The sequence below is a fragment of the Dermacentor albipictus genome, chromosome 7 (genome assembly GCF_038994185.2).
Source record: "Dermacentor albipictus isolate Rhodes 1998 colony chromosome 7, USDA_Dalb.pri_finalv2, whole genome shotgun sequence".
Lineage (NCBI taxonomy): Eukaryota > Metazoa > Arthropoda > Arachnida > Ixodida > Ixodidae > Dermacentor > Dermacentor albipictus.
Window position 1 is genome coordinate 96,866,257 of NC_091827.1, and position 26,807 is coordinate 96,893,063.

The window sequence follows — 26,807 nt, forward strand, 5'->3', positions numbered from 1 at the left end:
AGAGCTCTTTTGCTAAAGTGGCGTCTTTACTGTGGCGCGTAGAAATGTATGCGAGAGATTGTCGTCACAATATATTCTCCGTGATGTCCGTGGTTCTTTAAAATCAATGGAAAAATGTGAAAGTAGATTTGAGGCACTCCGCCGATATCAGGGACACCACACTAAGTCTACAGAATTCACAACATCGCAAAGTGTTTCTTAGCGGGCGGCAAGCTTCGAACTTTAATGGCTCGCCAGCAACCATTCCATCGCAAAAACACTTTATTTTCAGAACAGAAACAAGAAAATAAAATAAAAATGATGTGTTTCTGGAAGGGCCGAGCAGTTTGCGAGACTGCGAATGTGGTCACCATGGGCCAAAGGTGTTGCACGGCTATCTCGTCGTTATTCGTGTCTTTTTTCTCACAGCTTCTTACGTTTTGAGCAAGGCCGCGCAGGCAAATTGCGGTTCTTGAAGCTCTACAATACACTCTATATTTAAAATATTTATCACTCAGTTCGTTGATAATGACGACGGCCTCGGATGAAAGATACGAGATTTAGGATGAATATTAAAAAAAAAGAATACCTATATTTCTATAGATAACTGCGCGACTGTGTCTTAATCTAGAGCGTAGGAATCAGATGCGAACGGAAAACAAGGTCAGCGCGTCAGTGTTGCTTTGTCTAGTGATGCTTAAGAAAAAAAAGACACGGTAAGTGGTAATTGCATGAAAATACACCGGACGATGAAATCGAATGAAAGATGATTTTTCCATTGGGTCTTGTTGTTGCAGGCCGGTGGCTGTATTTATATTATTTTCGAATCCCGCACCTATTTCTGCACATGCCTTCCGTTGGGAAGCCTTTTCCATAGCAAGTACTGGTTTGAACACGGTAGCATCCGCGGCCATCTTGTTCCGCAAACCACCAGAAAAAGTTGTGTTTTGACGTCGGTTCTGCACATCCACCTTCGGGCTGGGAACATTGGGCGTTACTTTTCCATCTTCCGACTTGATTTGGGTCAGGTGGGCTTGCAGTCACGTAGCCTAAAAAGACAGACGCATGAATCAATAAATATTCAAAAAGAGCAGCGTAAACAACTCAGAGCAGTCCGCTCCGGCCTAAAATCAACAAATTCGCCGGGAACTGCAGCTTTACTTTTCCCCCGATCGATATGTGTGCAGACACGATGGTGGCCTTCTGGCATGGCATATTAACAACCTAACAAAAAAGGCGCGAAAAAAACTTCGAGTGCGGCGGAACAGTACAAGCTCGTGAAATTTTCAGCTGATAATGTGTTCCTGCTGAGCGCCGTCTTCGTCCATTAGAACGCCGTGTGCTGTAGCCTTCACTCTACATATGAAAACGTCATTTGGCTGACCTATATGGCTGCCAACGTTGGTCTGTATTGCTACCATGAGCACATTTTCTCAGGGCGCATACCATCTATACCGAGTCACGGGACAGGTGTTGTGTTAATTTTCCCTATAATCATGATAAATCTCAAGATAAGAAGTCTGCCCTGTCGCCATGACTCGTTAACGATCACGGCTTGGCGGTAAAGCGGGTGGCGTAACGGTGAGGACGAAATGATCGACGCAGCAGTCGGGATTTTCTGCTTTTAATTGCCGTCGCTAAGAATGCTTTAGGATAATGGAGGATTGAACGAGAATTAGCGATTCCTTGGCACTTAGCGCCAAGGAATTGCTAAGTGCCAGAGGGCAGGCTAGCAAAGCATTTCTCTCATGTACTGCTTTCGCGAAGATATCCAGTATGCACCGCATGCTTCTATTTCCCCATGTAAGCGATATGGCTAATTAGACAGAGGGGCTCCGAGAAAAATCTGGGTGTTTGCTGAGTTCCTCTAGCGACAATATTTCTCTAGCAGCACATTGGATTATATGGGTGGCCTTATCTCCAGGTAGCATTCTCTATATGCATCTAGCCGAAAGACATAGCTAAAGATCGCAATAGTAGAGTTATTTGAATGGGAGTCATTCGAGTGTCGACACTGCGTTTTCATCTGACATGTCTGACGATAAATGTTTTTTTTGTATACACATGCTTAAAATCTCTTCCTTTTCGCAAAGAACACACACTACTCTGATAATTTACTGAAGCGGAGGCAGTAGGGTAGGTGCAATGCACATGGGTTATAGGTTGCAGCTGTTGGTAATAATTTTCAAATTAGAAAAGGGCAAAATACACGGTAATAAAAGAACAGCACGAGACACACTCGCGCTCTGTGGGCACATGCTGGAAAGACATGGTAAGTGCGACGCCAGTATGTGAGTCTTCAATTTGTCAAAACTGTGACGCTCACTAGCCTAATTCAAAGCTTTCCTCGCCTCAGTGTGATTCCACATGATCTGCCGATCACAGTCAGCAGGTACTAATGATAAACTAGGTGGGCCTTTTGGAAACTTTCAAAGCAGAAAAAACAGCTCCAATGTAACTGTTACGTTGTCTAGTTGTCGGTTATCGGTTTCAGTTATCTTAGGCTACTGCACATTTTAAGCATGTCATTAGTTAATAAGCCTAATGTAAATGCACCGTCTGCGATATGTATGCTTCATCATCTCAGAAATTTCATCGGATGGCAAGATAGAGGTCACGGGCTCACACATCGCTGTGTACATAGTGATCATCGCCAGGTGTTTCTACGAAATCGGGGTTCTCGAAAGGTGGCGAGGTTCGTCCACATATCTAATGTATTATATGAACTTACCAGTTTCCCATGAGAGAGTCAAGTATAGAAAACCCAAAAGTATTGGCTTTGCTTTGTTCATTATGATGAGGTTACAGAGATTGATCGATGGTTCACGGGTCTAAGAAAGAAGAAAAATGGTGGAACCACATGTCAAAGAAAAAATTATTTAAACGAAATAATGGCACTTTGGGCGTGCCATCATTTATGTGCATTTCTAAATAACGAAACCTATCATTAAACAAACTGTCAAGCACACAATTGGCAGAGCAGCAAATGCCAAATTAGGATTATGCGTTTTGATCGCTACATTTTCACGCTGCCTTGACCTACCTACAGATTGAACGCTCAAGCGTCCCGAGCAAGCTTTCAGAATCTAGCTGTCGTTTGTTGTAGTGAACAGATAATTTTAAAGAGACCTTGATAAAGTTGAGTGATCACGAGCTTCAGTGGTCACGCGGGGTAAGCAAAGAATGAAAATGAGGGCGTTTAATCACTTCCGGTCACAAAAACAATGTGGCCTAGTGCAGTACACTACACTTCTATAGGACTTACTTTGTCAACATTCGTTCGGGCTCTGGCACAGAAACCTCACGTGAGAATGCAGCTGGAAGGACAAAATGTCTTTTACCTCTACAGTAACTCAATTACTCTGCTGCGAACATGAGTTATGGAAAGCATATTCTGATGAGGTGAAGAAAATGTTCTGAACTAATACCCGGATGCACAACCTTTTTCTGGTGACCGAGTGTCATGGTTGGGGAGGCTCACCACTGCTTCTATATAATCATGAGGATAACTGCTTGGATGAGGTGGTTTTTACTTAACATTTTGTTTTTGTGAGAGGCGAAAGGTACGGAAAAAGGAGTGGCTACCGAATATTGAGTTTTGGATATGATGCAGCACGTACGTGCGTAACCTTTTCTTTTTATGCAAGCAAATTTTTGGTGCCGTTGCCGTTGGAAGGAAAAAATATATATATATATATATATATATATATACACACTTATATATATATATATATATATATATATATATATATATATATATATATATATATATATATATATATATATATATATATACTTCAAGGAAAAGTTCTGTAGGTCCGGTGCATAGGTAGTTGCATAAACGAAGGAGCACACTTACGAAAATTCCATTTTTAATGTTGTAACGTTTCGGCCGTGGCACGGCCTTCGTCAGAATACACACAGGTACAAGTGCGCACCCGCTTGTATGGGCGTGCGCACGTGGGCATAATCAGCAGTACATGCACGTGTACACTTGCAAATAATAACAGAAAAAGTACAGCGGTAAGTATAACATAAAACGATAAATTATATGTATGGAATATCATTATGGTATCACGATGATGGTACATGAAGTTACAGAATGATATCAATTGCGACATGGCAAAACTAGGAACAAATTGATTTGGCATGGTTTGTCAACTCAGTACAAGAGTACCCCGCAGGGGCGTCTGCGTCAGAAGGCGTTTGGTGTGTGGCAACACCACGGACCCGAGCACACGAGGGTTGGACCCTCCCGCGTGTAGCCGTGCGCGGCTTAGCCGTGTCTGGGGAAAAGGGGATCCTGGGGGTTGAGCCGATGCTGGGTGTTTGGACCTTTAAGGCCCCCCGGCGGAGGCAACACACCCCTTTGGCCTCTGCTTCACATAGACGGCACCCCCGGACTGACCCACCCGGGGGAAATCGGCAGTCGCCTCTTCCTATCTCTCCCTCTCGAATCTTTGTCTTTATCTCTTACTTTTTTACCTTTCCTGTCTTCTCCTCTCTTCCAGTTACTTCATTCTCCTCGGCGGCAAGGGTTAACCCTGTGTGGTTATCCAACCTTGGGTACACCATATTTGGTTATAGTGACGGCGTACGACTGGCGTCGTGCAGACTTGTATGCAAGCTCTGCCGCGTCCCCTCGTTGGGCTCCGTGGTGGGCGGTCGGCGCTGTTGCCGAATATATACAATTTTTCATGGAAACTTCTTTCCCCTCCCTTGCTGATCGCCCTCAGAAACGAGGGCGCACCGAAGATGTTTTCAAGTTTTTTGGACGTCAAACGCAGAATTTTCCCCGCTTTCACGTTATTCATTCTGAAAAGCCAAACAAAGTAGTCCGAAACATTTCACCATTCCTTGTTTCAAAATCCCTGACTGATGCTTTTGGTCCAGGTTACAAGGTGTCGAGGATGGCAAGCGGCGACCTCCTCTTGGAGCTCCGCGATGTAAAACAATACGAGAAACTACCGCAACTAGTATCATTTGGCGAGACCCCTATAACAGTAACCCCACACCGTACAATGAACACCACCCGTGGCGTTGTGTCAGATGATGATTTACTTGAGCTGACTGAAGCGGAACTCCTGGAGGGCTTCAGCGAACAAAATGTGATCAACGTCAGAAGAATAAAGATGAGGCGGGATGGTAAGGAAATTGCGACCAAACACCTAATTCTCACATTCAATTCAAGTGTCCTGCCCGAATCAATTGAGGCCGGGTACATAAAGCTTCGTGTCAGGCCTTACGTGCCCAATCCACTCCGTTGTTTCAAATGTCAGCGCTTCGGCCACAGCTCGCAGAGCTGCCGCGGCCGCCAAACTTGTGCTAAATGCAGTGCCACAGAACACACCACTGAAACTTGTGAGAACGCTCTCCAGTGTGTAAACTGTGATGGGGAGCACGCCGCGTACTCACGGTCGTGCCCATCCTGGAAGAAAGAAAAAGAAATAGTAACGATCAAAGTGAAAGAAAATATCTCATTCAAGGAGGCGCGCAGGCGGGTTGCATACCTGCCAAAGAAAAGCTTTGCCGAAGTGACGCGTCAGGGGGCAGCGTCACAACGGCGTCCGGCGCCTGTCCGACCCACAAACAGTGAGTCGGCAGCTACGCCGTCTGCCCCCACGGTGGTTGCAGCTAGCGCTGCTCCGCCAACCGAGCAGAAGAGACCTTCTACCCCGAAGTTGGGCGCAGCTGAGGCTGCTCCAACCACCCCGGCCCCTTCCAGCACTGGCAACAGCCGGCGCAGCCAAATTCCCCAGGGAGCCCCATCGACCTCCGGGCCGGTGGGCGCAGGGGTCTTGCCCCCCAAGGCGGGACCCTCTCTAGTTACTTCTCGCTCGCAAGAGCACGTGTCCGGCGCCTCACACGAGGCAATGGACACTACACCTAACCTCAAGGCGCCCCAAGCGCCTAAGGAGCGGCGAGGATCCCTCGAACGCTCCAGAAAGGGCAAAACTCCCGTTACAGGGCCTCGAAAGGGCTCTGTAATTTAATCTCTGTAATTTCGATAATCACTACTTCTGTACACACAGCACCTACTGACCTCCAATATGGATACACAAATAATTCAATGGAACATCAGAGGTCTTCTTAGGAACCTTGATGATGTGCAAGAGCTTATCCAAAAACACAATCCACTAGTGCTGTGTCTACAGGAAACACACCTAAAACCACAACATACAAACTTTCTCCGACCGTATATTAAGTTTCGCAAAGATCGCGATGATGCTGTCGTATCTTCAGGCGGCGTTGCCATTTTGATTCATAAAAGTGTTTCCTGTCAGCGTTTACAGCTACAAACGCCCCTCGAAGCAGTGGCGGTTCGAGCTGTTCTTCTGGATAAACTCGTCACCATTTGCTCGATCCACGTACCCCCATACTACAAATTAAACAAACATGAATTTCAGTCATTTATAGACGAGTTGCCAGAACCCTATGTTGTTCTTGGGGATTTCAATGCGCACAGCTCCCTGTGGGGCGACACTCGTACAGACGCGCGAGGTCGTCTTGTTGAACAGTTCCTTTTTTCTTCAGGTGCTTGCTTGCTCAATAAGAAGGAACCCACGTATTACTCCCTAGCAAACAGAACCTATTCTTCAATAGATCTTACCATAGTTTCCCCGTCCATACTGCCCGAACTCGTATGGGAAGTCACGAACAATCCTTACGGCAGCGACCACTTCCCTATACTGAGAAGAACATCTAAAGAAAATGAATATCCTCCGCAAGCTCCTAGGTGGAAGATAGACACAGCTGACTGGGAGAAATTTCGAACACTTACTAACATCTCGCTGGCTGATATGTCTTCTTTAGAAATCGATGCAGCTGTGGAGTACTTTGCAGCCTTCATCATAGATGCCGCAACTAAATGTATATCACAAGTAAATGGATTGGCAGGCAAACGGCGTGTTCCCTGGTGGAACGATGATTGTAGGATCGCTCGTAAGAAACAAAATAAAGCGTGGGGGTTGCTACGCGCCTCCCCCACTGCGGAGAATCTTATCAATTTTAAAAAAGTTAAATCCCAAGGCAGGCGAACCCGCCGACAGGCCAGAAGAGAGAGCTGGCAGAACTTTTTAACAGGTATCAACTCGTATACAGATGAGGCCAAAGTCTGGAACAGGGTTAGTAGAATAAGAGGGCGACAAACATACTCCCTCCCTTTATTAAACACACAAGGCGAAACCCTGCAAGACCAGGCAGATTCACTAGGGGAGCACTTTGAGCGTGTGTCAAGCTCAATCAATTATTCCCAGTCCTTTCTTAAGCATAAAGAAATAATAGAACGTCAGCCAATCATACGGAAATCCAGGCAGAATGAACAGTATAACCGGCCTTTCGGTATTGCCGAGTTGAGAGCTGCCTTGAACACATGTAAAAGCACTGCACCGGGACAAGACAGAGCCATGTATGACATGATCAGGCACCTACATACTGACGCACAAGTTACACTTCTTACACTATACAATACTATTTGGGCTTCGGGGTACCTCCCATCCACATGGAAAGAAGCGATTGTGGTTCCTTTCCTAAAGCAGGGAAAAGACCCTTCCTTGGCGGCTAGTTACCGTCCGATAGCTCTAACTAATTGTCTGTGTAAGCTTTTTGAAAAAATGATAAATCGCAGACTTATACATTTCCTTGAGCCCAACAATATACTCGATCCTTATCAGTGTGGATTCCGAGAAGGGCGGTCCACAACCGATCATCTCGTGCGCATGGAAGGAAATATCCGCGATGCCTTTATACATAAACAGTTTTTTCTATCGATATTCCTCGATATGGAGAAGGCATATGACACGGCATGGCGTTACGGGATCTTACGAGACCTGTCGGCAATTGGCATCCGTGGAAATATGCTGAACACAATTGAATGCTATTTGTCAAATCGTACCTTCCGAGTAAAAGTCGGCAATGAACTCTCACGTCCCTTTACGCAAGAAACTGGTGTACCCCAGGGAGGCGTGCTCAGCTGCACTCTCTTTATCGTAAAGATGAACACGCTACGTGCTTCACTACCACCTGCCATTTTTTATTCCGTATACGTAGATGATATACAAATAGGCTTCAAATCCTGCAACCTTACAGTATGCGAAAGACAGGTACAGCAGGGCTTGAACAAGGTTTCCAAGTGGGCAGACGAAAACGGATTTAAGGTCAACCCCCACAAAAGTGCCTGTGTTCTCTTCACGAGAAAGAGAGGCCTGGTCCTAGATCCTTATGTAGAACTGGGCGGACACCGAATTCCTGTCAGCAAAGAACACAAATTCCTTGGTGTTATTCTTGACTCTAGGCTCACTTTCATTCCTCACATAAAACATGTTAAAGAAAAATGTCTAAAAACAATGAACCTACTTAAAATCCTATCATACACAACATGGGGTAGTGACAGGAAGTGCCTGTTGAATCTTTACAGGAGCCTAGTTCGGTCGCGAATGGACTATGGAGCCGCAGTGTATCACTCTGCCGCCCCGAGCGCGCTAAAGATGTTAGACCCCGTACACCATCTGGGAATCCGTCTGGCCACTGGGGCATTTAGAACAAGCCCTGTTGAAAGTTTGTATGTTGAGTCCGATGAGTGGTCACTCCATTTTCGGAGAACTTACATCAGCTTCAACTATTTTCTGAAAGTGCGCTCTAATAAGGAACATCCGTGTTTCACAACCGTTAACGACTTGACATGTGAAACACTTTTTCATAACAGACCCTCTGTGAGACGTCCTTTCTCACTGCGTGCAAGAGAACTTAGCACGGAAATGGATGTCCCTATTCTCGACCAACGCCTAATGCCTCCAGCTAAGCTAGTACCACCCTGGGAGTGGCAGCTGATAGAATGTGACACATCCTTTGTACAGGTCACTAAACATGCGTCAGAGACACATATCAAAATGCACTTCTTGGAGCTCCAGTACAAGTACTCGTGCACAGAGTTTTATACGGACGCTTCTAAGTCGCATGCCGGGGTGTCCTACGCAGCCATTGGCCCATCCTTCTCGGAATCCGGTGTACTGCACCCTGAAACAAGCATATTTAGGCTGAGGCCTATGCACTACTGTCGGCTATGAAACATATCAGAAAATCAAATGTTCAAAAAACAATATTATTTACAGACTCCTTAAGCGTGGTAAAAGCCTTGAAGTCACACTGTAAACACAGAAACCCCGTAATTATTGAGCTCTATTCCGTCCTCTGTAGAGCGTATATGTCTAACCAGCATGTCATTATATGCTGGGTGCCTGGACATAGGGGCATCGAGGGTAACGTTCTAGCAGACCAGATGGCCACATCAATTTCATTGCATACAGTCAGTCCTACTGCTTCGGTCCCTGTCACGGACCTGAAGCCTTTCTTAAGAAGGAAACTGCGAAACCACTGGCAACGTAAGTGGGACGTAGAAGTAAATAACAAACTGCACGTGATAAAGCCACAGTTAGGTTCTTGGCCCTCCGTAACAAAATCACGGCGAACAGATGTCCTATTCTGTCGCCTCAGAATAGGACACACATTTGGTACACACAACTTCTTACTCACTGAAAATGATCCTCCAACTTGCGGTAGATGCGGGGAGAGGCTGACCGTCCTCCATGTCCTCCTGGAGTGTCGGAAAGCCGAATCTGACAGAAAGAAACATTTTCCGTTAGCATACCGGCAGCATATTCCCCTTCATCCTGTAATGTTACTCGGCCCAGAACCGCTCTTCGACACTAACGCAGTCCTACGTTATCTGAAAGATGTTGTGTTGCATGTTGTTAGCCCAACATGTTCGTAGCGTCTCCTCTCTTCAGAGGATGGCGCTGCGATAGTTCTTTCGTGTAGCACGTGCCTCTAGGCCCTTGTGTTTGAAGGGCTCTGGCGAGGCAACAGTGCTCCAGGCATTATTACCATCTCATATATTTTCTATTCTGCATCATTCTTTCACGATGGATTTTAGTGTTCATAGTATTCGTCATCTGTCATCGCCATAATTTTATAACAAGTTAATTTTACGCACTCTACAGCGAATATTTTTAGGCCACTTTACAGCCAAGTCACATCTTCCATAATACATCGTCAACATTACAACTTGTCATGGCGCTCTTTGGCCAAACCTGGCCCTTGCGCCACAAAAAACCACACATCATCATCATCAGTACAAGAGTATACACATCAAGATAGGGCAGACAGGCACGACATTTTGCCTGCGCTCTCGTTGATACCGGATGACACAGGGTTAAATTTATGAATGAAAAAGGATTCTCGTACTTCTCGATGGTGGTGCGATTTGAAACCTCATTGTATTACTGTTGCTTTGATGTTGTCAAACGTATGACCTGGCAGTCGAACATGTTTAGACAATGGAAGGTGCGGCAGGCGTTAGCGTGTGCTTTGTGGTTGTTAAATCTGATACGAAAAGATGTTTCGGTCTGACCGATATACTGCATATGGCACACTGAACATTCAAGCAGATGGATGATGTTAGTACTGTCGCAAGTGAAGTCACCGTTGATTTTAACAGAAAAATTAGATGCTTTGCTTCTAGCAGCCATTGATGTGATCATATGTGTACAGACTTTACAACGGGGCTTATTGCAGGGATGACAGCCAGCAGGAGCAATCGGTTTAGTCTTGGATGAGGTTACTATGTCACGCAGATTCCTAGAGCGACGATAGACCACTCTTGGCGATTCCGTGAAAATGTTTTTAAGTCGGTCGCTCTGTGTCAGTAAATTATAATGCTTCATGAGAATGTGCGACACATTAGGAATAGATGCAGAATCTGTTAGGATAAGGTTAGTACGTGAAATTGGCGCCGATCGCTTGTCCGTGCAGATCAGTTGTTTCCGGTCGAGGAAGTCGGCCCTTTTAAGGGCATCGGCCTTTACTTGTGAAGGGTATTTTTGTACGGTTAGTGCGTTGCGAAGCTGGTTACAGTTGCGAACGAATTCACTGTCGTCCGAACAAATTCTTTTGAACCGGATAGCCTGGTCATTCCCTACAACTCATTCCCTCTGACCACGGCTGAAACGTTACAACATTAAAAACGTAATTTTCGTAAGTGTGCTGCTTCGTTTATTCAAATATATATATATATATATATATATATATATATATATATATATATATATATATAATCTATATATATATATATCTATATCTAGATATATCTATATCTATATCTATATATATATATATCTCCAGTTACCTTGTCCTGCGCCGCCCGATCCCATTTAGCGCCCGCGAATTTCCTAATTTAACCACTCCACCTAGTCTTCTGCCGTCCTCAACTGCGTTTCCCTTCTCTTGGTGTCTGTTCTGTAACATCAATGGTCCAACGGTTATCTAACCGGCGCATTACATGACCTGACCAGCTCCATTTTTTTTCTCTTGATGTCAATTAGAATATCGTCTATACCCGTCTGCTCTCTGATCCAAACCGCTTTCCTTCTATATTTTAACGTTATGGCTAGCAATCTTCATTCCATCGCTTTTTGCGCGGTCCTTACTTGTTATCAAGCATCTTTGTCAGTCTCCAAGTCTCTGCCACATATGTCAGCACTGGTAAAATGCACTGATCGTACACCTTACTTTTCAATGGTAATGGTAAGTTCCAGTCAGGAGCTGGCAATGTCTGCCATATACAATCCAAGCCATTTTTATTTTGTGAATTTTCTTCTCATGATCATGCTTCCCTGTGAAATATTGACCTGGGTAAACGTACTCCTTCATGGACTCCAGAGGCCGACTGGCGATCCTGAACTCTTGTACCTTTGCACGACTATTTATCATTATATTTGTCTTCTGCATGTTAATCTTCAACCCGCTATTACACTTACGCTGTTAAGGCCCTCAATCATTTGTTGTAATTCGTCTACATTGTTGCACAATAGAGCAATGTCATCAGCAACCCGAAGGTTGCTGACATATTCGCCGTCGATCCTTACTCCTAAGCCTTCCCAGTTTAACAGCTCGAATACTTCTTCCAAGCACGCAGTGAATAAGTATTGGAACGATTGTCTATCCGTGTGTGACCCATTTTTTAATACATAGTTTCGTGCTTTTTTCTTGTAGGATTAAGGTAGCTGTAGAACCTCTGTAAATATTTTCCAAGGTATTTACGTTAGCGTTCTGTGCTCTTTGATTACGTGATGCCGCTGTGACTGCTTTTATCTCTACTGAATCAAATGTCTTTTCGTAACCTATGAAAGCCATAAAGTGAGGCTTATTATACTCTACGAATTTCTCGATAACCTGATTAATGACATGAATGTGATCCATTGTGGAGTATCCCTTCCTGAAGCCAGCCTGTTCCCTTGGTTGACGAAATTCCAGTGTTGCCCTTATTCTATTGGAGATTATTTTGGTAAATATTTAACACTGGGAGCAAGTTTATGGGCCTATAATTTTTCAATTCTTTAACTTGCCCCTTTATGTGGATTAGTTTAATGTTTGCATTCTTCCAGTTTTCTGCGACACTCGCAGTCGTTAGACACCGCAAAAAGAGCCACCAGTTTTCCAAGCATTATGTCTCCTCCATCTTTAATTAAATCGACTCATTTCACCTTCTACTGCCGCTCTTCATTGTTTCATGTCTTGCAAGGCCCTTGTAACTTCATCGCTAGTTATAGGACGAGTTTCTGTATGCTGTTCATTCCTGTTTCTAATCGAGGTATCCTGACTCCTCTGGGTAGTTTGCAGGTCAGTATTAAATTCTTCCCTTTCCTTTACTATATATTCTAGATTGCTGATGATATCACCCTGCTTATCTTTCAGTGCGAACATCTTGGTTTGTCCTATGCCAAGTTTTTCTCACTGATTTCAGGCTGTATCCACATTTTACGGCTTCTTCACTCTTTCTCACGATATAGTTTCGAATAAACTTCTTTTCGCCTTGTTGATTAGTTTTGACAGTTCCGCGAATTTTATCTTTTGAGTTGAACACTTTCATTCGTTGCCGTTTCTTTGTTAGGTCCTTTGTTACTTGGGAGAACTTGCTTACTGCTTGCCTTGGTGCCTTGCCTCCCACTTCAATTGCTGCCTCCGAAGCCAGCCTAATTACGGTTTCGCTTATTATCCCAACGTCATCTTCATCTCTCTCTTCTAAGGATGCATATGTGTTTGCAAGTACCAGTCTGACATGCTACATGACATTGTATGTGACATGCGGTATATGCAGGTTCTATTGCCTAAGCATTCTATTAGTAATGTCGCTCATACTAGTTCGTACATTCTTGACAAGTTTATTGTTAGAATGGCAGTTGAGAAACAATTGTCATGAAACAAAACACCGAAAATGCGTGGCTTTTATTTTAAATGTCCTCAGACTAAAATATTTGAAGTACGACACAAAGCAGATCTCAAACCTGCGAATAATTTAATGTTATGGGCTCGGCTGTGCACAACCTCCGCGATCGTCCCAGGAAGGAGGTCTGAAATATACCTGATGTGACAAAGTGATGGTGAAGTGCCTAAGAAAGATGTTGAGTTTAATTAATAGAGGAAAATGAAATAAAACACCTCTAAAACAACAGCTCGCTTTTACTTACCTTATGTTTACTTGAATTCACACTGCCGCTACAGCTACAAGTCTTACACTTCGGGGAATTTTCTGATATGTTGCTATTGCATTCATTACTTAGATATTATGATGAAACTGATAATTTTGTCTAATATCACATACGAAAAATATGAAACATGGTTTCGCTTCATTAATATGAATGTCAAAGGCACTCTGAATAACTGTTTTCTGTCTCCCTTATATATACTTTCTCTAGTTTTCCAGAAAGCACGTAGACAAACGGACTTGAAACTCGCTAGAGTTTGATGCCAACGGAACCTCCACAAGGATCATCTTGCACACTCGGAATATGTCAGACGAAAATATAGATGACCTAGATGGATCAGTGTTGAAGTCGTTGTGCCGGCCGTAGGTCTTCACGGACAAAAGTGACCGAAGAAGGGCAGAATAAAACCGGAATGCTGTTGTTGTAGCCATGCCATCAGGAAATGCGGTCTTCCCGCAGGGGCGTCTGCGTCAGCAGGCGTTTGGTGTGTTGCGACACCACGTACCCGAGCACACGAGGGTTGGACCCTCCCGCGTGTAGCCGTGCGCGGCTTAGCCGTGTCTGGGGAAAAGGGGATCCTGGAGGTTGAGCTGATGCTGGGTGTTTGGACCTTTAAGGCCCCCCGGCGGAGGCAACACACCTCTTCGGCCTCGGCTTCACATAGACGGCACCTCCAGGCTGACCTACCTGGAGGAAATCGGCAATCACCTTTTCCTGTCCCCCTCTTCAATCTTCGTCTGTTTCTCTCACTTTCAATCTTTCCTGTCTTCTCTTCGCTTCTTCTTACTTCCAGACTTCCAGGTGGCGAGGGTTAACCTGGTGTAGTTATACAACCTTGGGTATCGTATATTAGGTTATAGCGGCGATGCATGGCTGGCGTCTGCAGGCATTTTCCCTACCTTGTAGCGTCCCCTTGTTGGGCTCGGTGGTGGGTGGCCACCATCGCCGCCGAATTTTCCAATTTTTTATGGCTGAAGCTTTTCCCCTATTACCTGATCGCTCCCTGAAGAGGGGGCGCACCGATGAACCTTTCAGCTTTTTTATGCAACCAAAAGAGTCCTGTCCGAAATTTCACGTTGTTCATAGCCAACACGAAACTAAGACAGTCCGAATGATATCACCTTTTCTTGTAGCCAAATCCCTCACAGCAGCAATAGGCCCAGGTTACAAAGTAACAAAGATGGGAAGCGGTGATCTTCTTCTCGAAGTTCGCGACAAGCCACAATACGACAGACTTTCGAAACTTGTAGCGTTTGGGGACATTCCTGTCTCAGTAGGCCCACACAGGACGATGAATACAGTGCGCGGAGTAATCTCGGAAGATGACCTTCTCGAACTTAGTGAAAGTGAATTACTTGAAGGATGGCAAGAACAGAACGTTGTCAAAGTGCAAAGGATTAAAATAAGACGAGATGACAAAGAAATACCAACGAGGCATATAATCATAACTTTTGGAACCAGCATTCTCCCTGAATCAATCGAGACCGGTTACTGCAAGCTCTGTGTCAGGCCATACATTCCAAACCCGCGTCGATGCTTTAAGTGTCATCGTTTTGGGCACGGGTCCCAAACCTGCAGAGGGCGTGCTACTTGTGCCAAGTGTAGCTCCATTGAACACACTTCTGACGTTTGCAGTTCAGCAACCCACTGTGCCAACTGTGAAGGAGACCACCCTGCTTACTCGCGATCCTGCCCTTCGTGGAAAAAAGAAAAACAAATAATAGAACTCAAGGTGAAACTAAATCTGACTTTCCCAGAGGCACGCAAGCGTTTCTATACCAACAATCAGACCAGTCCTTCTTACACCGATGTGGCGCGCCGGGGGGCAGCACCACATCGTTCGGCGCCCGCCCAAGTCACTCGGAGAGTGACGACGGTCACGCCACCCGCCCCCCTGACTGGGACAGCCAGCGCTGTTCCGTCGCCCGCAAATGAGGGCCAGCAGACCTCCGGGCCTGTTGTACCCAGGGCCACTGCCCGTACAGATCGGCCCACCACTCTCGCGAAAGTGCCTGCTCCGCGGGCAGTATCCACCGCCTCAGACGAGGTGATGGATACAAGCACAAATTCGGCGTCTCAGACGCCCAAGGAACGGCGCAGCTCCCTCGAGCGCGCCGGGAAGAAAGAGAGAACTCGTATCAAGGGGCCTGAAAAGGTCTCGTGAGCTTATATAATCTTTATTTCTTAGACACACAGCACAAAACACATACAATATGGATACACAGATGATACAATGGAACGTCAGGGGTTTACTCCACAACCTAGACGACATTAAGGAACTCTTAAATAAGTATAATCCAAAGATGCTGTGTGTCCAAGAAACACATCTTAATCCTTCACACACAAACTTTCTCCGGCAGTATGCCATATACCGAAAAGACCGCAACGACGCTCATGCCTCGTCTGGCGGTGTGGCAATAATTGTAGATAAGGGTGTTGCTTGCCGGCAATTACAACTTAGAACACCCCTAGAGGCAGTTGCAGTTCGTACGATACTGTTTAATAAACTAGTAACAGTTTCCTCAGTATACATCCCTCCGAACTGCCATCTTTCAAAAACGGAATTCCAAAGCTTTATTAATGAACTGGTCGAACCTTATATTGTCGTCGGAGATTTCAATGCACACAACACCCTTTGGGGAGGTTGTCGTTGTGATGCCAGGGGACGCCTAGTAGAAAGCCTCCTCTTCACTACAGGTGCATGTTTGCTAAATAATAAAGAGCCTACATTCTATAGCGTGGCAAACAAAACATTTTCATCGATCGATTTGAGCATTGCATCTGGTACACTCGTTCCGTATCTAGAGTGGCACGTGCTTAAAAACCCATATGGGAGCGACCATTTTCCAATTATCATAAAATCAACAAAATATGATCAATGCTCCCCATGCGCCCCCCACTGGATAGTCGAGTCAGCCGACTGGAAACGTTATAAAGAACTTACCCGCATGACCTGGGAAGACATCTCTGCACTTTCTATTGATGACGCCGTGGCATATCTGACAGCATTTATAGTAGATGCGGCGTCACTGTGTATCCCTGAATCAAATGGTTCGCCCACTAGGCGACGTGTTCCCTGGTGGAATGCCGAGTGCAAAGAAGCTCGTAAAAATCAAAATAAGGCTTGGAATCACCTTCGCGAATCTCCAACTACCAAAAATCTTATCAATTTCAAGAAAATAAAGTCACTAGGTAGAAGAACACGCCGCCGGGCCAAACGGGAAAGTTGGCAAAAATACATCAGTAGCATCAGTTCATATACAGACGAACGGAAAGCCTGGAATAGGGTCAACAAAATAAAAGGCCGTGAAACTCACCCTCTACTTTTAGTCAACACACAAGGAGACACTATTGAGGACCAAGCTGATTCGCTAGGGGCACATTTACAGTACATCTCGAGCTCATACCATTACTCAGACACATTTCTAAGATATCAGCGACAAGCGGAACGACAGCCTCTGAACCGGAAAGGAAATAAAAATGAACCTTACAACCGGCCATGTAACATGGTGGAATTTCAGGCTGCATTGAACTGTTGCAATAAATCAGCTCCTGGAAGCGATCGAATAGCTTATGAGATGATAGAACACCTACACGCCGAAACACACAAAACACTACTATCACTCTTTAATTCCATATTCTCTGCCAGTTACATTCCATCTGCCTGGAAGCAAGCAGTCGTCATTCCTATTCTCAAAGAGGGCAAGGATCCAACTTCGGTCTGCAGCTACAGGCCTATAGCCCTGACAAGCTGCCTATGCAAACTCTTTGAGAAAATGGTAAACAGACGCCTAATTCATTATCTTGAGAGCAACAAAATACTAGACCCCATGCAGAGTGGTTTTAGGGAGGGTAGATGTACGACAGATCACCTCGTCCGCATGGAGGCGAATATCCGAGATGCATTCGTGCACAAGCAGTTTTTATTAGCCGTATTTTTAGATATGGAAAAGGCATACGACACAACCTGGCGTTTTGGAATTCTTCGTGATCTGGCTAGTATGGGTGTCAGAGGCAATCTTTTGAACCTTATTCAAAGCTACCTCTCTAATCGTACGTTCTGTGTGAGGGTTGGTAAAGTACTATCTCGTCAATTTACGCAGGAAACAGGTGTGCCACAAGGTGGTGTACTGAGCTGCACGCTCTTCATCGTAAAATTGAATTCCCTCTATAGCGTCATACCACGAACAATGTTTTATTCAGTGTATGTGGATGACGTACAGATAGGATTTAAATCATGCAATATTTCTATCTGTGAGCGACATATACAGCTTGTCCTAAACAAAATATCTAAGTGGGCTGACGAGAATGGATTCAAGATAAACCCCCCAAAAAGCACATGCGTTCTATTCTCTAAAAAGAGAGGTATATTACCTGACCCTGTTGTCCATCTTAATGGACAACCGCTATCTGTCAGCCACGAACATAAATTTTTAGGAATCATCTTAGACTCTAAACTAACATTTGTCCCTCACCTTAAGTATCTGAGAGCGAGATGTCTGAAGACAATGAACTTACTAAAGCTCTTGTCCCGCACATCTTGGGGAAGTGACAGGAGATGCCTTTTGAACCTATACAAAAGTCTTATACGGTCCCGCCTCGACTATGGAGCAATAGTATACAGCTCTGCTGCGCCTAGTGCTTTAAAGATGCTAGATCCCATTCACAACATGGGTATACGCCTGGCTACACGTGCTTTTAGGACAAGTCCCGTAGAAAGCCTGTATGTGGAGTGTAATGAATGGTCTTTACATCTCCAAAGGACATATTTAACTTTTTCCTATGCTCTCAAGGCCAAGTCAGATGTTCATCACCCATGTCACTCACTTATTCATGAAGAGTCTACCGCCAGATTATTTCGTAACCGCCCAGCTATTAGACCTCCGTTGAGCATTCGTTTGACAACACTGGCAGAAGAAACAGGTATCTTAGTCCCAGAGAATGTCATAATGGCACCCACTCACATGCTCCCACCATGGGAATGGCAGACCATTGAATGCGACGTCTCTTTCATAGAAATATCTAAGAGGGCACCAGAAGCACACATCCAATTCCATTTTCATGAACTTCAGGAGAAGTACTCCTGTATAGAATATTATACAGACGCTTCCAAGTCCTCTAAAGGTGTTTCCTACGCAGCTCTGGGACCTTCATTTTCAGTATCCGGAGCACTAAATCCACACACAAGTATATTTACAGCTGAAGCCTACGCTGTACTCTCGGCTGTTCAAAACATAAGGCTCACAAAACTTGCTAAGGCTATTGTATTTACAGATTCATTAAGCGTAGTCAGAGCCCTACTTAGACCAAGAAAATATGAAAACTCAGTTTTTAGTGAGCTGTACAGTCTGTTGTGCTCCCTATATATGTGCAATCAAGTGATTGTGATATGCTGGGTACCTGGTCACAAAGGTATAAAAGGCAACGAAGCTGCTGACGAAAGCGCTGGGTCAGTAAATTTTAGCGATGCAGATTCAAATATCCCCATCCCTGCCACAGACCTAAAGCCTTTTCTACGCAGTAAATTGCGGAATCATTGGCAAGGCGAATGGGATAAACAAGCAATAAATAAGCTTCACATGATAAAACCAAAACTGGGGAACTGGATAAATGGGAAAATAGCAAGGTACAAGGAAGTACTCCTTTGCCGTTTAAGGATAGGCCACACATACGGAACCCACTCTCATCTCTTGACTGGGGACGATCCTCCAACTTGTGTTAAGTGCGGCAATAATCTCACTGTTCTCCATACTCTTATTCAGTGCCCTGCATTAGAAACAGAGAGGAAAAAGTATTTCCCTGCTGCATATCGCGAGAATTTACCCCTTCACCATGCATTTTTTCTTAGCGATGAACCTCTTTTTAATCTGCAAACAGTCTTAGAATTTTTAGCCGAAACGGACACCCTGAAGATCATCTGGCCAGGCAACTTTTAAGCAAACGACTAACAGCCCTGCATTCAAGGGCTCTCTTGAAACTCTGGTGTCAGTGTTATGGTTTCATTGCATCATATTTTAACGAAAGCCCGTTGCCATAGCCCACATCACGTCCTAGTCACCGTCATTATTTTACCACCTATGTATTCCACTCCATTTACAGCGTAAGTTTTTTAGGCCCTTTTACAGCCATATCACATCTACCATGATGAGTTCATTGTGCATGTCATCCACAATACATCGTCAACATTACCACATGCCATGGCGCTCTTTGGTCAAACCTGGCCCTTGCGCCATAAAACACCACACATCATCATCAGGAAATGCGGTCTGTTTGAATTTATAGATATTTATTAAACACAGCCATTTTTTTCATAGCTGGAATATTGAGCTTGTGAAGTTCTCGACACTGAAGCTGGAAATAATGATTCGGGAAAGAGGAGCTTGTTTTACCTACTACGTTCTTGGTATAATTTGACATTTGAGAGGGGTCGTGTGTGAATGCATTTCGCTAAAGTTCTTGATGCTAAACACACTGTTGTGTCACTATAACGGGAGAAGCAGAATACGTAGATACATCAAATTTAAGACATCAAGTAAAAGTGTATTCCACACAGTTTCCATCGCAACTGCACAATTTGTGAAACATTTATACAGCCTACATTTTTATACTGTGAATACGCTTCTAGACAAATATAAGCTTTCTTGAATTATAGTAATTACTCAGCCAGTTGGTTCAAGGCTGAAAGCTTGGAAAGCTTATCTGAGGCATGAGAGAAAGGAAAACGCACAAGGATGTCGCCTACTCTTTGACAGATTTCCTCAGAAGGGGGAAAATATGGGAACGATAATCTCTGCAGGCACGTGGCATACATCCACCGATTACTCATCCGAGTTCTTGGGCAACAGCTGGTACTTCTCTGTCTTGGCGCTACGTGTTCAAGAAATACCGAGGCTGAAACGCAGAGCGGCGTCACTACACTCTATCGCGGACGCTCATTTATTGGCAAGACCAAAACAGGTACTGCCAAACGAACCTAAGTGGCGCTGGGAAGACAAGTTGCATCCAAACACCAAATGCATCCAATGAATAGCAGGCCTCGAGAATTATTAGAGGAGAAGTAGACGCCCGCTCACGTGAGAAGCCGTCAGGTCAGCGCAACATAGTGTTTATTTCCTCGGCGCTCGGAACTGAAAAAGCAAAGTCTGGAACTTCGCATGTCAGTAAAACAGGAGGTGTCCGTGATCATAAACAGTGGAGGGTACGGGAGAAAAGCCTGCTAAGCCATGTCCAATAATTTCAAGAGCATCAACCAAGAAGACAGGAAAGACTAAACCCAGTCGGCATGACTTAGCTATAAGCAACAGCAACATAATACAGCTGGATAGCCCTACATGTCCTCATAGACCGAAGATAGATGCCCTTGAGGCGATTGAGCTGCGTAGCTACCTTGCAGCGTGTTTTAGACCATGATTTTGTTATATAATTCGCGGGATTTGTTTTGAAAGTAGAAATAATACGCACGCTAATTTAGCCGACCATAATAATTGACGTCATGTTAAATTCTTTTGCTGGCGAACGTCGTTGCCAGCGCCAGTATGTGCCGCTTACCGCTTACGTTTCTTCATGTGCTATTCCTGCGTGCCTTCCGCCAACTGCGTACCGCATAAGTAGCTGAGACGGCCGGCCTTTGGATGAGTGAATGGTTATGTACAACCACCGCTGCCCGGAATGGCGCACCGCTGTTCTGCTGCGGCCATCACTGTATACTAGACGGCTGGCCATGAGCTCTGGACAACATTGTGCAATTGGTCTTGCGACCTGGAACTGCATACTCTGAATAATTCACTGAAGGTCGAAACAGCATCGGAAGCGAACAACTCGAGATGTACTGGGTTATGTGGGAGGAACTCGGATTGAATCCTTGTACCACACGAAACCCATTCGTTTTTCTGATTAGTAAAGATCTACCATGCCCAAGCGCTCGATTGTCGAAAGGGAGCGGCGCCCTATAAATATTTGCGAAGGCCTCCTGGCACTGCTTTTACTGCCACAGCTTTGGTGAAATAGTAGTGGATGGGCAGTTGTGCCACGCAGACGATTGCTACCGCCGCGGGCCATCGAGTGCAGTCCCGGACCGGTGATCGACAACTAATGGAGGTCCAGACACTTGAAACGAGGCCGACCTATCGGGAAGATGGGGGCATGGGATCTCGAGACTTGTTTTAAAACCAGAGCAATACCCTAATTGTAGAGCATACAACTTGTGAGGGGAACGTACTGGGTGCCACCGGAGTTTTTGATGTGAATAGCATGCTTTGTCTACTTCAGTCCTCTTGAGACTATCTATCTATCTATCTATCTATCTATCTATCTATCTATCTATCTATCTATCTATCTATCTATCTATCTATCTATCTATCTATCTATCTATCTATCTATCTATCTATCTATCTATCTATCTATCTATCTATCTATCTATCTATCTATCTATCTATCTATCCTGTAACGCCGACATAGTGCCCCAGGCTGCCTAACAGCTTCTGCCACTAGGTCTGGCGTTCTGGTTGCGATGCCGTGTGGTCGTTCCATTGTCGTCATCCCAGCTTCGTGATATAACTGTCAACATGCCGTCGTAGTCGTGATACTTTAACCCTGTACCAGTGGCTCAAATTGTCTAACGCTTGTACCACTAATTATGGGCTCGTGGTCGTTCCTTCATAAAGTTATTTCATTATACAGTTATCATAAAACGAGTTCTTCCGTAATTGTTATGATAGGTAGATATTGCCTACAGTATTTTAGTGGGCTGCTTGTGGAGGTTTACGTCTTGAAAGCCGGCCTCGTGAGATGTGTGTTCTGTTTGTACCCCTTGTTAAGCATACACAGCCTTGTGGAAGAAGATCCGCCGTATCTGTGGCAGGCATTTTGGAAATGCCAACGACTACCTACCGCGAAAACAAGTAGAAGTGTGTCCACAGGCAAGTAGTCGGCCACTATGGGACCTCAACGTTTACCAAGCGGTGTTGTCGAAAACCAGAACGCGCTTTGTGAGAAATAGGTGTCATAGCAGCGTCACGAACCTCCCTTTGAGTTGTTGCCTGTTTCGCTCGTATTGGTCCTTGTACAGCAGTCATAGCTGTCTTTGTGAACTTGTTTCATGCAATGCACCCATGGAAAATCGGACGCCTTGGCGGGTGCCTATACCTTATACCTATCACATAAAGTCGCGGGTGTCCGGTGTTATGGAACGAACTACGCACCTTCCGCATTCCGCAGTTTCAAAAACGCAGGCGTCAAGCACTGTCTGCTGCAATATTTTAGGACTGTGGTTCATGCCATGAATACCGCTGCGTGCAGAGTGACGCGAATACACCGATGAGAAAGCTCTTCGCACTCTTTGCATGGAACCGCCGCGTAGAAAAAAATTGTAAAGGTACAGGAAAGCTGACATATGTCCTGCGGAGCCCCTACTCCTTCTTTTGAATTACAGTGAAAAGTCCAAGAGGGCAAAGCCAAAGTCTCCTTTGCGATAATACACCAAATTTAACGAACTAGCTCTCTTACGTTAGCAGTATCGCCGATGTGGCAGACAGAATTTGAGTGCACCGGTCATCATCATCATCATCATCATCAGTCTATTTTAATTCCATTCGAAAGCCTCTTCCTACGATCTCCAATTACCACTGTCCTGGGCCGACCAATTCCAACTTGCGCCGGCAAATTTCCTCATTTCATCGATCCACCTAGCCTTCGGTCGTCCTCGGCTGCACTATGCTACGTGTAATATGTGTGTAATATTAAAAACAAGAACAATTTCCTACACATGGGCAAAAAACAATTAAAAGAAGAGTTCCAACAGCGAAGTGTCACAGACTCTAAATGAATAAAAATCCAAAGAATAAATGAAGTAGTGCTCCACAGAGCACATCATGTTTGCATCTGCAACCACTGCAGCTTAATTGGAGCAAGGTAGGTGAAAATAAATATTTCACCGTGTAACTCAAACCAAGGTGATGCTTTAATGCCAAATGTTCTTGCAAACAGTAATGTCATGCTGAGCTAGAGCCCTATAGCTTAAAACTATTCCAATTTATTTATATTCCAATATCCAGAGGTAAAGTTTGCGTAATCGTCAACGCAAGTATCGGGCGGTCACCCGCAGGGTTATCTAAACAGACCAATCAGACGCACTCCTCGTTCATAGGAGGTCACTTTTGTTGCTTGAAAAACGAATAATATTGCCTGTACTGAGCGGCTTATCTCATCTAATTGGCTGGCAACAGGCGAGGCACAGGACCAAGTGGAGAGGGATTCGATGAGGCCCAGCCACTTCACTGAAAATCGATAACCAGATGAAGAGGGTGGTGCCGGCGTCTGATGATGACGATGGTGTGGGGTGTTTTGTGGCGCGAGGGCCAGGTTTGGCCAAAGAGCGCCATGACACGTGGTAGTGTTAACGATGTATTATGGAAGATGTGACTTGGGTGTAAAGTGGCTAAAATAGTCGCTGTAAAGTGCATAAAATCTACGTGCTATAAAATTATGGCGATGACTAATGACGAATACTATGAACGTTAAAATATATCGTCAAAGAATGATGCATTGTTTAAAATATGCGAGATGTTAAATTGCTTACAGCACTACTGCCTCGCCACAGCCCTTGAACCACAAGGGCCTAGAGGCATGTACTATTCAAAATAATTATCGCAGCGGCATCCTCTGGAGAGAGGAAGCGCTACGAACGTGTGGGGCTAATAACATGCAACACAACATCTTTCAAAAAACCTAGGACGGCGTTGGTGTCAAAGAGTGGTTCTGGACCAAGCAACATAACAGGATGAAGGGGGATGTGGTGCCGGTATGCTAAGAGAAAATGTTTTTTTTTCTCTCGGATTCGGCTTCCCGACACTCCAGTAGGACGTGGAGGACGGTCAGCCTCTTCCCGCATCTACCACAGGTTGGAGGCTCGTTTCCCGTGAGTAAAAGGTTATGTGTGCCAAAAGTGTATCCTATTCTTAGACGGCAGAATAGGACATCTGTCCGGCGGGATTTTGTTACAGGAGGCCAGAAACCTAATTGTGGCCTTATTACATGCAGTTTAATATTTATTTCTTCGTCCCACATGCGTTGCCAGTGGTTTCGTAGTTTCCTTCTTAAGAAAGGCTTCAGGTCTGTGACAGCGACTGAAGCAGTAGGACTGAATGCATGTAATGAGATTGATGTCGCCATCTGGTCGGCTAGAACGTTCCCCTCGATGCCCCTATGTCCAGGCACCCAGCATATGATCACATGATGGTTAGATATATATGCTTTGCACAGTGCGGAGTAGAGTTCATTAAATACTGGATTTTTGTGATTACAGAAAGACATCAAGGCCTTCACAACACTGACGGAGTCCGTATATATAACTGATTTCTGGAGTTGTGATTTATTTATATGGTTTACGGCCGACAGCAGTGCGTAGGCCTCAGCCGTAAAGATAGTAGTTTCCGGATACAGTACGTCGGATTCCGAGAAGGATGGACCGACGGCTGCATAGGACACCCCGTCGTGTGACTTTGATGCGTCTGTGTAGAACTCCGTGCAGGAGTATTTGTGCTGCAGTTCCCGGAAATGCATCTTGATTTCAATCTCTGGAGCATACTTTGTGACTTCCACGAAAGATATATCACATTGTATGAGCTGCCACTCCCAAGGAGGAAGCAGCTTGGCTGGATGCATTAGGCGAAGCGCGAGGAGTGGAACGTGCATTTCTTCACTAAGCTCCCTCACACGCAGCGAGAAAGGCCGTTTTACGGAGGGGCGATTGTGAAAGAGTTTAGCATATGTCATGTCATTAATGGTATTAAAAAGGGATGTTGAGGATTTGAGTGGACTTTCAGAAAATATGTATGGCTGATGTATGTTCTCTGCAGATGAAGGGACCACTCATTCAATTCTACATATAAACTTTGCATGGGACTCGCTCTGAAAGCGCCAGTGGCCAGTCGGATTCCTAGATGGTGGACTGGGTGTAGCATCTTTAGTGCGCTCGGGGCGGCAGAGTGATAAATCATGGCGCCATAGTCTAGTCGTGATCGAATGAGGCTTTTATAGAGATTCATTAAACACTTCCTGTCACTACCCCATGCAGTCTGTGATAGAAGTCTGATTATGTGCATTGTTTTTAGACACTTTTCTTCGAGATGTTTAATGTGGGGGACGAAAGTGAGTCTGTAGTGAAGTATGACACCTAGAAATTTGTGTTCTTTCTTTACAGGTATCTGTAGTCGACACATTTCTAAGCAGGGATCCGGAACCAGGCCTCTCTTCCTTGTAAACAAAACACAAGAACTCTTATGTGGATTGATTTTGAATCCATTTTTCTCTGCCTACCCTGACACCTTGTTCAAACCATGCCGTACCTGTCTCTCGCACACTGCGAGGTTACAGGATTTGAAACCTATTTGAATGTCGTCCACATAGACGGAATACAAAATGGCCGATGGTAAGGAAGCACGAAGTGTTGTCATCTTAACAATAAAGAGTGTGCAACTGTGCACGCCACCCTGGGGTTCACCGGTTTCTTGTGTAAAAGGACGTGACAGCACATCGCCTACTTTCACCCGGAAGGTACGATTGGACAAGTAGCTTTTTATTACGTTTAGCATATTAACGTGTATGCCCATTTCTGACAAATCTCTCAAGATTCCGTTGCGCCAGGTCGTATCGTACGCCTTCTCCATATCGAGGAATATCGATAAGAAGAACTGTTTGTGTACAAACGCGTCACGAATATGTCCTTCAATACGTACAAGATGGTCGGTTGTGCAGCGCCCTTCTCGGAAGCCACACTGATAGGGATCAAGCATTTTGTTTTGTTCGAGGAAATGGATGAGTCGCCGATTTGTCATTTTTTCAAATACCTTACACATGCAGCTTGTGAGGGCTATCGGGCGGTAACTCTCCACTGAAGAAGGGTGTTTCCCTTGTTTCAAAACAGGGACCACAATGGCTTCTTTCCATGCGGTCAGGAGGTACCCTGCGTCCCAGATAGTGTTGAAAAGTGTAAGTAGTGTAACTTGCGTGTCGTTGTGTAAGTTTTTCAGCATTTCGTAGATGATTCTATCAGATCCCGGTGCAGAGCTCTTGCATGCGCTCAAGGCAGCTCTCAACTCTGCAATACGAAAGGGGCAGTTGCACGGTTCATTCTGCCGACCCTTTCTTATGAGTGGCTTGCATTCTTCTATTTGTTTATATTTGAGAAAGGGTTTGGAATAATTGGCTCTGAAAGTGCTCCCCGAGTGAGTCTGCTTGTTCAAGCAGGGTATCGCCTTGTGTGTTTACCAGGGGGAGTGAATAAGTTTG

General features: G+C 44.9%; 1 long non-coding RNA gene across 1 annotated transcript in view; it reads right to left on the reverse strand.

Moving 5' to 3' along the window:
- Positions 1 to 341: 341 nt before the first annotated feature.
- Positions 342 to 26,807, reverse strand: part of LOC135897106 (uncharacterized) — a 40,424-nt gene continuing 13,958 nt past the window's right edge. Inside the window, exons 2-4 of the long non-coding RNA XR_011507210.1 lie at positions 9,511 to 9,593; positions 2,711 to 2,810; positions 342 to 1,028 (exon numbers count right to left, since the gene is read on the reverse strand). This is a non-coding gene — a long non-coding RNA (uncharacterized lncRNA). The remainder of the gene's footprint in view (positions 1,029 to 2,710; positions 2,811 to 9,510; positions 9,594 to 26,807) is intronic.